At 34.1% G+C, this 14,118-nt stretch overlaps 1 long non-coding RNA gene and 1 pseudogene across 2 annotated transcripts; one reads left to right on the forward strand and one right to left on the reverse strand.

Moving 5' to 3' along the window:
* Window positions 1-211: 211 nt before the first annotated feature.
* LOC105672763 (uncharacterized) lies at window positions 212-11,099 on the reverse strand (annotated as a pseudogene).
* Window positions 4,360-6,841, forward strand: LOC136997070 (uncharacterized). Of its 2 annotated transcripts, XR_010887884.1 has the most exons (4): window positions 4,360-4,620; window positions 4,774-4,974; window positions 5,870-6,037; window positions 6,129-6,841. It is a non-coding gene; the product is annotated as an uncharacterized lncRNA (long non-coding RNA). The 2 variants fall into 2 exon arrangements; XR_010887883.1 differs by having other exon boundaries at window positions 4,360-4,974.
* Window positions 11,100-14,118: the final 3,019 nt, after the last annotated feature.

Below are 14,118 nucleotides of genomic sequence, written 5' to 3' on the forward strand. Positions count from 1 at the left end.
AGATAACCAATCAGCGTCGCGGATAAGCGTCAACAATACTTTTGATACATTCGAGTATCGATTTTTCATGCCTTTTTTAAGAGTGGATTATATCGAAAGAGAAATAAATAAATAAAAATCTTACAATTAAAATGCAATTTATTGTTTTTCAATGGTAATGCAAAAAAATCCAATTAATTTCAAGTTTTTCTATTAATCATAACTAGAAACATTTGTTTGTTTATTATTTTATTTCTTTTATAATAATATATGTCGAAACAATTACAACTTTACCTTCAACAATAACATACTACATATATTGAATATAATACATATATTAACATATATTAAAAACAGATGAATTTATGGAACAAACGTATCACAAAGGTGATGTTCGTGAAAAAAGTGATTTATACAAAGTGACTTTTTGCACCATGCGCAAGTAATTATTGCAGGTGCGCCACAAATATCGCATGTTGGTTTTGACTGTTTATGGAAACAAAATTCCACTGGTGTTTCGCATTCTTCGGGCTTATTTATTACGTACCCGCTTTTATACCATGCGTATTTCAATAAATTTCTGAATCTTGGCGATGAAAATTGAGTCAATGACTGTAATTTTAAAATGGTGTTTCTTGCATGCAGATTGACTTCCAGACTTAAAAGCATTACAGTATCAGAAAAGTGTCTAATAAAATTCTTCCACAAACGAAAACCATATACATCCAATGGTTGTATTTTTCCTGTTGTTCCAGCTGGTATAGTCAACAAAATAATATCTTCTGTGGATTCTGGTTTAGATTCTTGAATAATATTTGGACAATGACCAAAGTTTAGTCCATGAATCTAGTAGTAAAACAGATTTTGGACCTACATTTGGAAAAAGTACGTCTTGCAACCAAATTTTAAAATGATGCGCTGTTAATTTTCCGGATTTCGAAGCCGTAACAAAAATATTAGGTGCCTTAAACATTGTTTCTTGCACTCTGGGACCAAATGTTCCACTAACTTCTTTCAGTACAATAAAAAAAGGCGATAATAATCTACCATCGGCTGAAACAGTAGGTTGTATAGTATAGCTATGCGTAGTTGCCGATACGGATTGTACTGCAGATTCAATCTTTTTTGTTCTTTTATATGCCAATGTACGACCGGCATGAAGTTCTAATTGGAATCCACTTTGATCACTGTTGTAAATATTTTCAACTTCATATTCTATTATTTGATATTTAACGTTTTTAATAAATGTGTTACATTTTTCTTCAAAATCAACGTTAGACAATATAGATGTTTTTCTTATAAATTTTGTTATTTTACAAGATACAATATTATGTATTATTTTAAATTTTTGTATCCATCGCGATGAAGCTGTAAATTCTGGTACATTTAAATTTTCCTGTGCCCGAATAGCCCATCGAGCTAAATCAGCGTCGTGAACAATAATTCTATTTTTAAGAGCTGTATGAAAATTATTTAATGTATATTCCGAAATTTGTTTTAATTTTTCGAATCTACTGCCACCTTGATTCACTTGAATTTCCCATCGTAGTAATTGACGTAATGAATATACTTTCCGAAATCTTTGTTTTACTCCTTCTAATGTTCTTGGCCTTGTTGTACTGCTTTTCCAAAATTCGACTGCATTTTTTTTATATTCATACGGAATACGTCCATCTGTAGTACATATAACTTTAGGATTTGCATCCATAGCTCACCTTCTTCCTCTTTATCTCCTAGTTCGAATTGCTCTGCTGTTGGAATATCGTTATCGTTTTCATAATCTAAAGATTCTTCTACTTCCATTTTGTATCTCTCATCGCGCATTTCTTTCAGCATAGATTCTATTTTATGTGCCATTTCTCGTTCTTCAGATGTTATCGGACTTGTTGATAGATTAAGGGCCAAAAAAGTTACGTATACTAACATTATTACGTTAAATGGATTTAATTGAACCATTCTGAAAAATATAACAATTAAATATTTCTCCTTATTTGTGTACAAAAAAGTAATACTTACTTTATAGTGAATTTGCTGTTCTTTTTTTTATGCTGTTTTATATATTGTTTTTTCGTAATCACTAACAAGCGCACAACTTTAAAGCGTAATATGCACTGACGGGATATGACAACGCGCTGCGCTATAAATGCACTCGAAATGCGACTATAAAAGTGTAAAATAGAGGGGATGTTTTGGCAACAACTTTAGTGAACTTTGTTCTTTGATCAGAACATTTTTCCGAATGTTTCATAACATGCTAATCTTTATTTCTAATTTTATTTGTCTTATCAATTACACATGCACGACAAACATCGATTACACAAGCGGCACAAACAATGCGTTATGCATATATATGCATATATCGCAGCGCGACGCATATAGTGCGACATTGACAGCTCATTTCTGAAAAATGCGATTTCAAAATATAATAAAATCATATATGGTTGTATTTAGCGTAAAAAATGCTACAACTTTTGTCATAACAAAAATTTTGAAATTTGTAAAAATAATAAGAAGGGGTGAGGGTAAATTAAAAAATATAAAATTTTTTAAAAATCGAGCTACGCGGTTATAAAGCTCATAAAAGACCATGCCACTTTTATTCGAAACATTTTTTGATATCTCTTACAGTTTTGACGATATTCAGTCAAAACCAAAAAAACCGTTTTAGCTTGTAGGGGTTGTTTCAACCCTAAACGTGCGAGAAAGTACATAAAAAAAAATACGTGTCTCTTATTTTGAGCTACTTTACAACATATTTAAAGCTCGTCAAAATCGGAGGGGGACACTTGGGTCCCTTTCCTTGTTAGCACCGTCTTTCTACTATGATTTATATAGTCTATGTTCTCTTATGTTTTCTACGTTAATCCTTATTTATTTTATGGTGTCTAAACGTTTGTTACAAGAGTGACGCTGAATAAAGTCTATCTGAAACTTATTCCTAACTTTCTTATTACTAAGGGTTCCTACAGGTTATGGGCCCAGAGCGTGTGATGTCACGTCGCAACTTTTACGGTAGGTATTTATTAATTTTTAGGAGATTCTGGAAGGCAAATCCCACCGCTGCCACTACTTTATATGTTATGTTGGTGACACTTTCGTTACGAACGTTACACGTCCGCCGTTGGCATGTTCCGGGTGGTTCGTACCAACGCGTTATCGTCTATCCTCTGGAACGAGAGGCCCTTGTCGTTTAACGATGGTTACCTGTTTCCTGAGGACCATTAATGTGGATATCTTCACTCGCGGATAGGCCGCTGTCACCAGTTTTTTAGCATGGTATGCTCCACAGGTGGTCGCTGGAAACCGCGGAGCTGCCGTCTCGAGTTTGGACGTCGCAGTTGGTTTTCTCAGGATATGTGAGTATTTTCTACGTAAAATGAAGTAATAAACTAATTCTTTGGTTTTGATTGTATTTAAATCATTTATTTGTTCCTTGTCCTAATGGTAGGTATATGAACATAATAGACTTAATTTAATACACAAATGTGGAAACACTATTTACTTATATTAGCATCCTAATGCTATTCCTAAGAGATTCGAGTTTTAAATAGGAGTCGCTATAATTATCGGACATTGATATGGTCCGGTTGTTATATCTAGTTACCAAAATTGGATGTTCTCTTAGTTCTTCATATGTTATTCTTAATTGCGAATCTCCTTTATTCCTGGTGTATTGGTTAAACAAGCTTTTACACAGGTAACACTCCGTATTTGTCTGATATAACTCATAGTATCGTTACAAATGGAACACCTGTATTTACACGCTAATCTATCTAGGTCGATACTAAATATTAGCTTATGCCTTAATTTCAATCTTAAGTCTTATCTGTTGTCATTTGACAACCAAGCCAAGCAATCATAACAAATTTTATTTGATTCTCTATCGCGGTCTTGAAAGTAATATAATCTGACACAATATATGAATCTTTGGATAAATAGATCTTTGATATCTAATTTATAACGCGGGAATAGTTCGATGGACGGGCGATGTCTTTCATTTATAAACAATCGGTGAGACATCTAAGGGAAAAATCATCATTTTTTAATATTTGGATAATGAAAAGAGAAATAACAAAAGATATATCCCACACAGCACAATGCTCCGATAAAGCACTCAGGGAGTTTATTTTGCTGAGCTCCGGGGGAGCTTACAAAATTCGACAAAATAAGCTTCCCGGAAGTTTATATCCTTAAGCTTCCTGGGAGTAAGCACCTAGGGAGCTTATTTTGCTGAGCTCCGGAAGAGCTTATAAAATTCGATAAAATAAACTCTTAGGCAGCTTATTTTGTTGAGCTGGAATACCTGTAAGATTTTTATAGAATAAAAATTTTGTTTCAATTTGACTATTTAACTTTATTCAGCATTTTTTGACATATTGAATTGTATAATATGCAACCCAATGTGTTAAATATTGCGCCGCTGGAATTAATTGTATGCGTTGCGCATACGCGAAAGAAGACGTCCTGTCTAGTAACACTGCTCGCCGCCGCCATTTCGCAATCCCACGAGCCGTAAGGACGTGTTAGATATTCGATAATTCATCATAAATTATTTCTAAATTATATATTTACCTGTGTGTGAAATCTGCGTGAGGCAAGACGTGCAAGAGGTACAAGGATTTTGGCAGGGATTTTCAAAAGGTGAGTACTATAACTATAATATTTTCATCATTTGTTAGTTTTAGGTTAGTTTTTTAAGGTTAGAAAGCTTTATATATTGCAAAAAAATGAAAGATATCGGTGCAAGGTCTTTTTATGCAATAATTGATGTATTGAAATATATTTTTTTCAAAGCAACATTGTAGCATTAAAGCAATGGACGAACGTAAACCTGTTTTACAATTGTCTGAGAGACAGCAACGTAGACGACTTGCAGCCGTAGTTGTACATGTTAATAATGCTGCTTCGGTATCTGAGGTTGACGTTACAAATAATGACATAAATGTTGAAAGCCGTAGTGTCGAAAACGAATTAATCGCGGAATCTGAGAATGAGGCCGGCGTGACATAGAACCCGTAATCCGTAATCCGCACCGGAAGTCCGCAAAAGTTACTAGGGATTGCGTCCGTAACGTTACGTGTGTTTTTTCTCCTTGTGTCCCATGGAGCCGTAAATACACACGTAACGGTATTACTATTTTTTATTTAACAGATTATAATTGTTTATTTGTATTTTATTCATAAGAAAACTACAGAATTATTATAATTTTAACAAAAATTTTAATTAAATTGTCAAATTTAGTTAAATAAATAAAATTAAAAAAAGGATTACTAGTAATAACTAGTAACTTTTAGTAACTTTTACGGAAATTTCATGGAATTACGGCTCCATGGGACACAAGGAGATAAAACACACGTAACGTTACGGACGCAATCCCTAGTAACTTTTGCGGACTTCCGGTGCGGATTACGGATTACGGGTTCTATGTGACGCCGACCTGAGGCTGGCGTCACATAGAACCCGTAATCCGTAATCCGCACCGGAAGTCCGCAAAAGTTACTAGGGATTGCGTCCGTAACGTTACGTATGTTTTTTCTCCTTGTGTCCCATGGAGCCGTAAATACACACGTAACGGTATTACTATTTTTTATTTAACAAATTATAATTGTTTATTTGTATTTTATTCATAAGAAAACTACAGAATATATTATAATTTTAACAAAAATTTTAATTAAATCGTCAAATTTAGTTAAATAAATAAAATTAAAAAAAGCATTACTAGTAATAACTAGTAACTTTTAGTAACTTTTACGGAAATTTCATGGAATTACGGCTCCATGGGACACAAGGAGATAAAACACACGTAACGTTACGGACGCAATCCCTAGTAACTTTTGCGGACTTTCGGTGCGGATTACGGATTACGGGTTCTATGTGACGCCGGCCTGAGAGTATTGGAGAAACATGTACAAGTTGTTCTTCACAAGAAAGAATGGATGAGATAGAAGATAATATAGATATAGACGACAATATTAATATGGATGTAGATGAAGAAGATGTTATTGGTAACGAAATACATTTGCCTTCCAAGGGATGAGAATGGCAAAAATTCTCATTGGTATATAATTTATCTATACATGTGTTATGCATATATATTCTCATTATTGTGTATATATTTCATTAAAGAATGATATATTATAATTTTACAGAGACGGTTCTAAAAGAATATCCCAATACGACGAAGAATGAGATACAAAAAAAAATTATGGTATGGTTTCACCATGCTGGTGATAGATGAAAAAGAAAACATATCATCCATGTGGGATCCACGGCTGTTACGTCTCAAGAAATATAATTTTACAGAGACGGTTCTAAAAGAATATCCCAATACGACGAAGAATGAGATACAAAAAAAAATTATGGTATGGTTTCACCATGCTGGTGATAGATGGAAAAGAAAACATCATCCATGTGGGATCCACGGCTGTTACGTCTCAAGAAATATAATTTTACAGAGACGGTTCTAAAAGAATATCCCAATACGACGAAGAATGAGATACAAAAAAAAATTATGGTATGGTTTCACCATGCTGGTGATAGATGGAAAAGAAAACATATCATCCATGTGGGATCCACGGCTGTTACGTCTCAAGAAAAGAACTGAATCCACATAATGTGCAATTTATTAACTCTCTCTCTCTCTCTCTCTCTCTCTCTCTCTCTCTCTCTCTCTCTCTCTCTCTCTCTCTCTCTCTCTCTCTTTCATGAAACAAGCAATATATATATATGTATTGATTTATTTTTTTTATTATTATAATTTATTATCATTAAAATGCGATGTTTCAAAATGTTGTTCAAAATGTTCCTTATATTTTATGTTATAAATTTTTGTAATAAAAATAAATTTATATTGTAATAAAAATTTATTGGAAATTTATTCATTATTCTTATAATATTTATAATTCTTAATAATAATAATTGTTATTATTATTTATAATTATTATTTGGAAGTTGCCCGGGAACTACTTTAAAGCTCGCTGGAAGCTCTTAAAACATAATTTTTGAGCTTCCTTTGAGCTTAAATAAAGCTTCCAGTGAGCTCTTAAAAGCGGACATAGGAGCTCCCAGAAAGCTCCATGCAAGTTCTTTTGAAGGTTAATTTAAGCTTACAAAAAATTTTATGAGCTCCCCGGGAGTTTCCCGGGAGTTCCTTGTGCTGTGTGGGATTATATTAAGGCACTAGATACGTAGGTATTCTTATCCGCCATTTTGGTTCCTACTAGATGGAGAATTATAGCGTATATAGTATAGCTTAGTATAGCTTAGTATAGCAGTATGGCGTACGCCATATTATACTAAGCTATACTATATACGCTATAATTCTCCATCTAGTAGGAACCAAAATGGCGGATAAGAATACCTACATATCTAGTGCCTTAATTATATAGAATAATATCTTTGTCTTACCTTAATGTTGATTGTTTATTTTCCTTTAAATAAGGCTTAGTATTATATTTGCCTTGAGTGGCGATAAAATTCCTTCCTCGAAGAAATTCTCTAAGAGAATTATAATTACAGTTAAATAAATTCAGTAGTAAAGAATTATAATTTCTTGTCTCTGTGTCTTATGACAGTATCTGATTGTAAGAATATTATGTAAGTTACATATATGTATGTATATGTGAGTATATGAATGTTGAGTAAAAATAAACTAAAAGTATTTTTTAATTAAGTAAGACCTTTAACGCGGACGGTCCTTCACGTTATTTGTTCTGGTCTCGTTGTATAGACTTGATAGAATAAGGGCTTGATTTAAACAACGATTCGTATTCAAAATTGTACAAACGATCAACCCCGAGATTCTCAATACAACATATATTAGCAAGAGCAATACGGTACTCTCTTAATGCTTTACGCGCGCGGTATTTAATTCCACTTCGTCGTGTCTTGGATTTAGGCATGGGAGTGGATTATCAAAGGATGATGTTGGTCGATATGATCCGTTAATAAATGTGCGGCTGACCGCACTAGATACCACAGATCTGTGTCTTGATAGGCTGTGTGCGGCTGACCGCACAACAGGTTCTCTAAACACGTGCTTACTTCCAACGGAAAGTAAAAGGAATTCGTGAAATGTCAGGCAAGTATTGGATGATTGGAAAATTTTGACACTGACTGTACTCTATGGTCACGAAAACTTTTGACACGGACTGTACTATAGTAGGATGGATAGAGAAATTGACAAATTGACCGGTAACTGTAATCTCTATTCACGATAGCAAAAGAATTTTTAATAAAATAATCGCGCACTGACTCGATGTCGATCTTCAATCACAAAGATCATAAAATTATTAAAAGTAATATTCTTATTCTTATTATTTAAACAAATAATAATTTTATTGAAACAATTATAATATATATATTAATACAAATAAGTGTAGCAAACACAACATAGATTTTATACATCTATGCTCATGAATAATTATAAAATATTTATTGAATAATGGTTTATATGTAAATAAAGAATGAGTACATATGAGTATATATATCGTATAATATAAAATATCAATGCAATTATAATAATGTTAATAATATAATTATTAATAATATTAACAAAATGCAAAAATAGTAATATGATTTACTGTTTCCTTCAATCGTATTCTTAAATCTTTTTCAATTTCCTTTGGTTATGCCTTAAATCTGTTTCGTTTCAATGTATTTTGTTTAAACTTTACTTCTTTAATTAATTGATTCTTTGTATGACTTACGTTCTCTTTTCCTTCCTCAAAATTGATTTTTTAGTACCCTTCCGTACTATATATTTGAACACATAGTTCACAACTAATTCACGAGCACTGACTTTTGAAATTCTGTCACGTACTGACTGCCAACTATTAACTGACTGTAACTTAATACTGCCTTAATACTGCTACAAATTCACGAGTTACTAGTTTTTTGTCTGAAAATCTACCTAGCACTGCACGCAATGCGTCGGAGCACGCGTATATATGGGCTTTTGCCCACTCGTTCAGTGGAGGGGTTAGGTTAGGTTACGCTTGGTTCATAATGATTGGATTATAGGTTTAGTGATGGGAGTATCTCCGCCTACGTCCTCGTTGAGATTCTCCAATGAGCGGATGGAGAACGTTGGAAGGGGCTCCATCGTCTTATCTCGATATTAGTTACATAGGCAATTGTTATCTCGCGGGTCACTGATAGGGGCACTTGCACCGCCTCCGATGACTGCATGTTCTAATCTTCCTCGGTACTTTCCCTGTCATATCTTATCCTCTTACTATTATCTTTATCAGCTCTGATAAATTTATCTTCTAATAACTTTCCTCGTCTTATCCTTATCTCGCTGATAAGTTTATCTCCTAATAACTTTCCTCGTCTTATCTTTATCTCTTGTAATACAATCCTATCCTTGACGATAAGTGAGTGGAGTGGGACGATGAGTTGCCATCGTGTCGCCATCATGTCGCCTCCTACGTCATCTTCTAATAACTTTCCTCTTCGTATCTTTTCTGATGTTTTACTTATGATTCGCCTTTGGCGGTAGGTGAGTGGAGTGAGGCTGTCGCCTATGCGTCGCCTCTTAATCATCTTCCTCCTCATATCGCTGTCTCGGATATCGTATGTTTCTTCTGGCAGCGTACGAATGGAATGTGTTGATGCGTCAGTTCTTGATATCTCCTGACGATTTTTATATTATATTTCCTGCCTTAGTGGCATTCAAGTGGAGTGGGTTCATGTGTCATCTCCACTTTATCTTCCTTAGCTTTACTTTCTCTTTTTAATTATTATTTCCGTCTTTAGCTACTTCTCATTTTTACTTTTATTATTTCCGTTCTTAGCTACTTCTCATTTTTACTTTTATTATTTCCGTCCTTAGCTACTTCTCAATTTAACTATAGAGGCCTCGGGCCCAATATGTAAGTACCTGTCGGCGTTTCTCGCCACTGATTGATACTCAACTTTTGGAACCAAATACTTTTCAGTGTTTCTCGCCACCGATTGATATCCGGTCTTATCAATGCCTGTTACTCATTGATAGATTTCGAATGCCTGCCACACACCCGTCAATAGGTAACTTGCCAGCGTTTCTCGCCACTGGCTTGTAAATATCTTTCAGCGTTTCTCGCCACCGATTGATATCCACAGCTACCTTTTTATAGCAAATATCTGCCAGTGTTTCTCGCCACTGGTGAATATTCACTTGTAACTTGACTACTGCTACCAAGTAAATTCCTAAGCAATTTAACTGTTGTCATTAGTCAAGTATTACCTTTTATCGATATACTTTATATCAATGTCTTCTTCTTATTGATTTATCGACTGTTTGATACATTGTTACCGATTGTTCTTTATATAAATCTCCTTTAATTTTCTTTGATAAGTTTTAAGGTTTTATGCCTATTGCAAATAAGCGTTTTCCTTTCGAGAGCGTACCTCCTCTGAACGAGTATTATTTTTAAATATTTAACTGAATATGCCCTAATGAATTTAATATAATAAGTCATAGAAAGAATAAATGATGAGTTTAACAGTGATCATATTACTTTACAAGAATTTTACGTGCTTAAATCTTCCTTTAAGATTTTTTCGAAAAATTTTTGTAATTAATTGGTTAATATATATATATGAAAATTAGCGGGACGTTACAGTGACCGACAAGAGTGACGCATAATTGCACTGGATGAAAACCTTTTTATTTACAAATTATTCTGCTAAAGAAGTACGATTTTGAACGGCAATATGACGGAATCTGCATCCAATGTTACAGTAAGTTTTCAAAAACTTAAAGGACGAGACAATTACATAAATTAAAAATTTTAGATGAAAAATTACTTGCGACACGATAATTTATGATGCGCCATTATTGGCTACTAAGAAGGTGATAATACATCTGCACAAGAGAAGGCTCGACGAGATGAAAAAGCCCTATCTAAAATAAATCTTATGGTGGAACAATGTTGTTTCTCGTATCTCATGACATGTGAAACGGCAAAAGATGCATGGGACACCCTCAAAAAGGCCTTCGAAGACAAAGGTCTTAATCGACGACTAGGATTGCTTCGCAGTTTATGCTCAGTAAGATTGCAAGGTTTCTCTACTATGGAGGCATACCTCAATGAGGTTATGTCTATTTCGGAGAAACTTCGTGCAATGGACAAGCCTGTGGACGATGAATTCCTCGGTGCAGTATTGCTGCAAGGACTTACTGAAGAGTGTCAACCTATGTGTATGGCTCTCGAGCATTCGGCTGCAGCAATTACGAGTGATTTAGTTAAGACAAAATTGTTGCAAGACACCAAATGGAAACAAGAAGCAAAACAAGTTGCTTTGTATTCCAATTCGAAAAAGAAAACGGCTAAGGATAAATCCAAACCAAAGAAGCCATGGTGTTTCAACTGTCGCATCGTCGGACATCACACAAGAGACTGTTTAAAACCGAAACGCATTCAAGAGGCTAATTCCAAAAAAGATTCCAAAGAATTATTGGAGAAGAAAACTAGCGAAAAGGGACTATTTTCAGCTCTCAGCGCTCATTATAGCAGAAGTGACCCGACTAGCTGGTACATTGACTCTTGTTGCTCAAAGAATATGAGTTCAATTAAAAAACAAATGTCAAATTATTCTGAGCAGATTGATGCAAATATGGAGGTAACAGTTGCAAATAATGAAAAATTATACAGCAAAGGCATTGATGATATAGCTATAAAAATAAAAAGTCAATCTGGCAATTGTGATAAAACTATTCACAATGTAATGCATGTTCCTAACTTATCTGTCAATTTATTGTCAGTAAGCGAGACAGTAAAAAAGGGTTATATAATTACTTTTGACTCTGGCGGATGTAAAATCTACGATGATGACGACTATTTAGTTCAAGGTAAAATACAAATAATAGGTTCTGAAATCGGAGGAATATATAGACTTGACGTTGCTAATGATACCACAAATATTAATGCATTCAATAAAACTGAAACTGCAAATATCAGTATAGCATCAGAACAGCTTTGGCATAGAAGACTAGGTCATCTAAACTATGGAAGTTTAAACCAGCTTAAGAAAAATGTTGATACAGGGATAAAGTTCACTAGCAAATTTACATTTAATCGATCCCCATGTATACAATGTCTTAAAGGCAAACATTCAAGGAAACCATTTTCAGAAAACGAAAATAAGCAGTTGGCAGCAAACAAATTGGATCTAATTCACACCTACTTATGTGGTTCTATGCCTACGGAATCGTGGAGTGGTAAGCGATATATGTTAACATTTATTGATGACCATTCAAGAAAAATATTTGTATATTTCCTTAAAAATAAGAGCCAAGTTAAAACGATCGTTCAGGAATTTATAGCGATGGTAGAAAATGTATGTGATACCAAAGTCAAAGTAATTCAGTCTGACAATGGGACTGAATATTGCAATAATACACTAACAAATTTTCTTAAAGAAAAGGGTATTAAACATCAATTTACAGTACCATACAGCCCTCAGAACGGCCTTGCAGAACGATACAATCGAACCATAATGGACAAGGTCAGATCCATGCTGCAAGATTCACGCAGTGATCCAAGGATGTGGGCAGAAGTAGCGAATACAGCGATTTACCTGATAAATCGTTCTCCTACGAGAAAACTTTCTGGGACAGTACCACAACAAGTCTGGAAAAATAAATGTATCAATTTAAAGCATCTAAGAGTATTTGGATGCGAAGCCTACGCTCACATACCGGATGAGAAAAGATTAAAGCTGGATCCCAAGAGCAAAAAGTACATCTTTGTGGGATATTGTGAGGACAGTAAAGCATACAGACTATTTGACCCCGTGACTCACAATATAACTAAATCAAGAGATGTTGTATTTCTCAAGAATAAAGCAGGAGGAAATTTATCAAGAAATGATCAATTTGAAGATCAATCGCAACAAATTTTATTTTTCTCAAAAGAAGAAGAAAAAGATGCGGAGTCAGATGCAGGGAGTGACGTCCAATACCTTCAAAATCAGAACGAGGAAGAAGATGCACATCAATCTTCAGAGGAGGATGTATATCAATCTCTGGAAAAAGATGAAGCTGAGGATGAGCAGCATCAACGCAGATATCCTCTGCGAGAACGCAGACCCAAAAACTATCTAGATCACGTAATGTATTACACTACTTGTAAAACCCTTGAGCCACTAACCGTAAATAAAGCTCTCTCAAGTGATGACAATTTAGAATGGAAAAAGGCAATGCAAGCCGAGATTAATTCATTTCAAGAAAATAATGTATGGCTTATACACAAACCTACCGGTGTAAATATCATAAAAAACAAATGGGTTTTTAAAGTAAAGCACAATGCCGATGGTGATGTTATACGGTATAGAGCTAGATTAGTGGCCAAAGGATTTACCCAAAAATACGGGATTGATTTTACAGAAACTTTTTTCCCCGTAGTTAAACATAGTTCCGTTAGAATATTAATTGCTCTCACTGCTCAATTAGATTTAGAAGCAGATCATTTAGATGTTCAGTCAGCTTTTTTACACGGTAATCTAAAAGAAAAAATTTACATGACTCAACCTAAAAATTTTATTAAACCTGGAGAAGAAAATAAAGTTTATCTTTTAAAGAAAGCAATTTATGGATTAAAACAATCTTCCCGTGTTTGGAATAGTAAAGCTAGAGATATACTTATTAAACTAGGCTATAAACAATGCAAACATGAATCATGCGTATTTGTAAAGAAAGGAAACAATGATTCTATAGTTATTATAGCACTCTATGTAGATGATTTCTTCATATTCTACAATGATGTTAATGCGGTAAAACTACTAAAAGCATCTTTGAAAAGTAATTTTAATATTAAAGATCTAGGTCCGATTACTCATGCACTAGGCATAAAAATTGAGCGCAATAGAGAGAAAAACGAAATAAAAATAAGTCAAAAGCAATATATAATTTCGTTGTTGACAAAATTTGGAATGTTAGAATGCAATCTTGTTGGAACTCCTCTAGAGTCCAATGTCAAATTATCTACTGTAAAAGGAGAAATTGTTAAAGATGAAGTGCTTTACCAACAGCTCATAGGATCTTTACTATACTTAAGCGTAACTAGACCAGACATTAGCTTTGCGATATCTTATTTAAGGCCGGTATTCATAGTCCGTTCTTATATTTAAGATTGCTTAAGCACGGACTTATAT

This window comes from Linepithema humile, chromosome 1 (assembly GCF_040581485.1).
Source record: "Linepithema humile isolate Giens D197 chromosome 1, Lhum_UNIL_v1.0, whole genome shotgun sequence".
NCBI lineage: Eukaryota > Metazoa > Arthropoda > Insecta > Hymenoptera > Formicidae > Linepithema > Linepithema humile.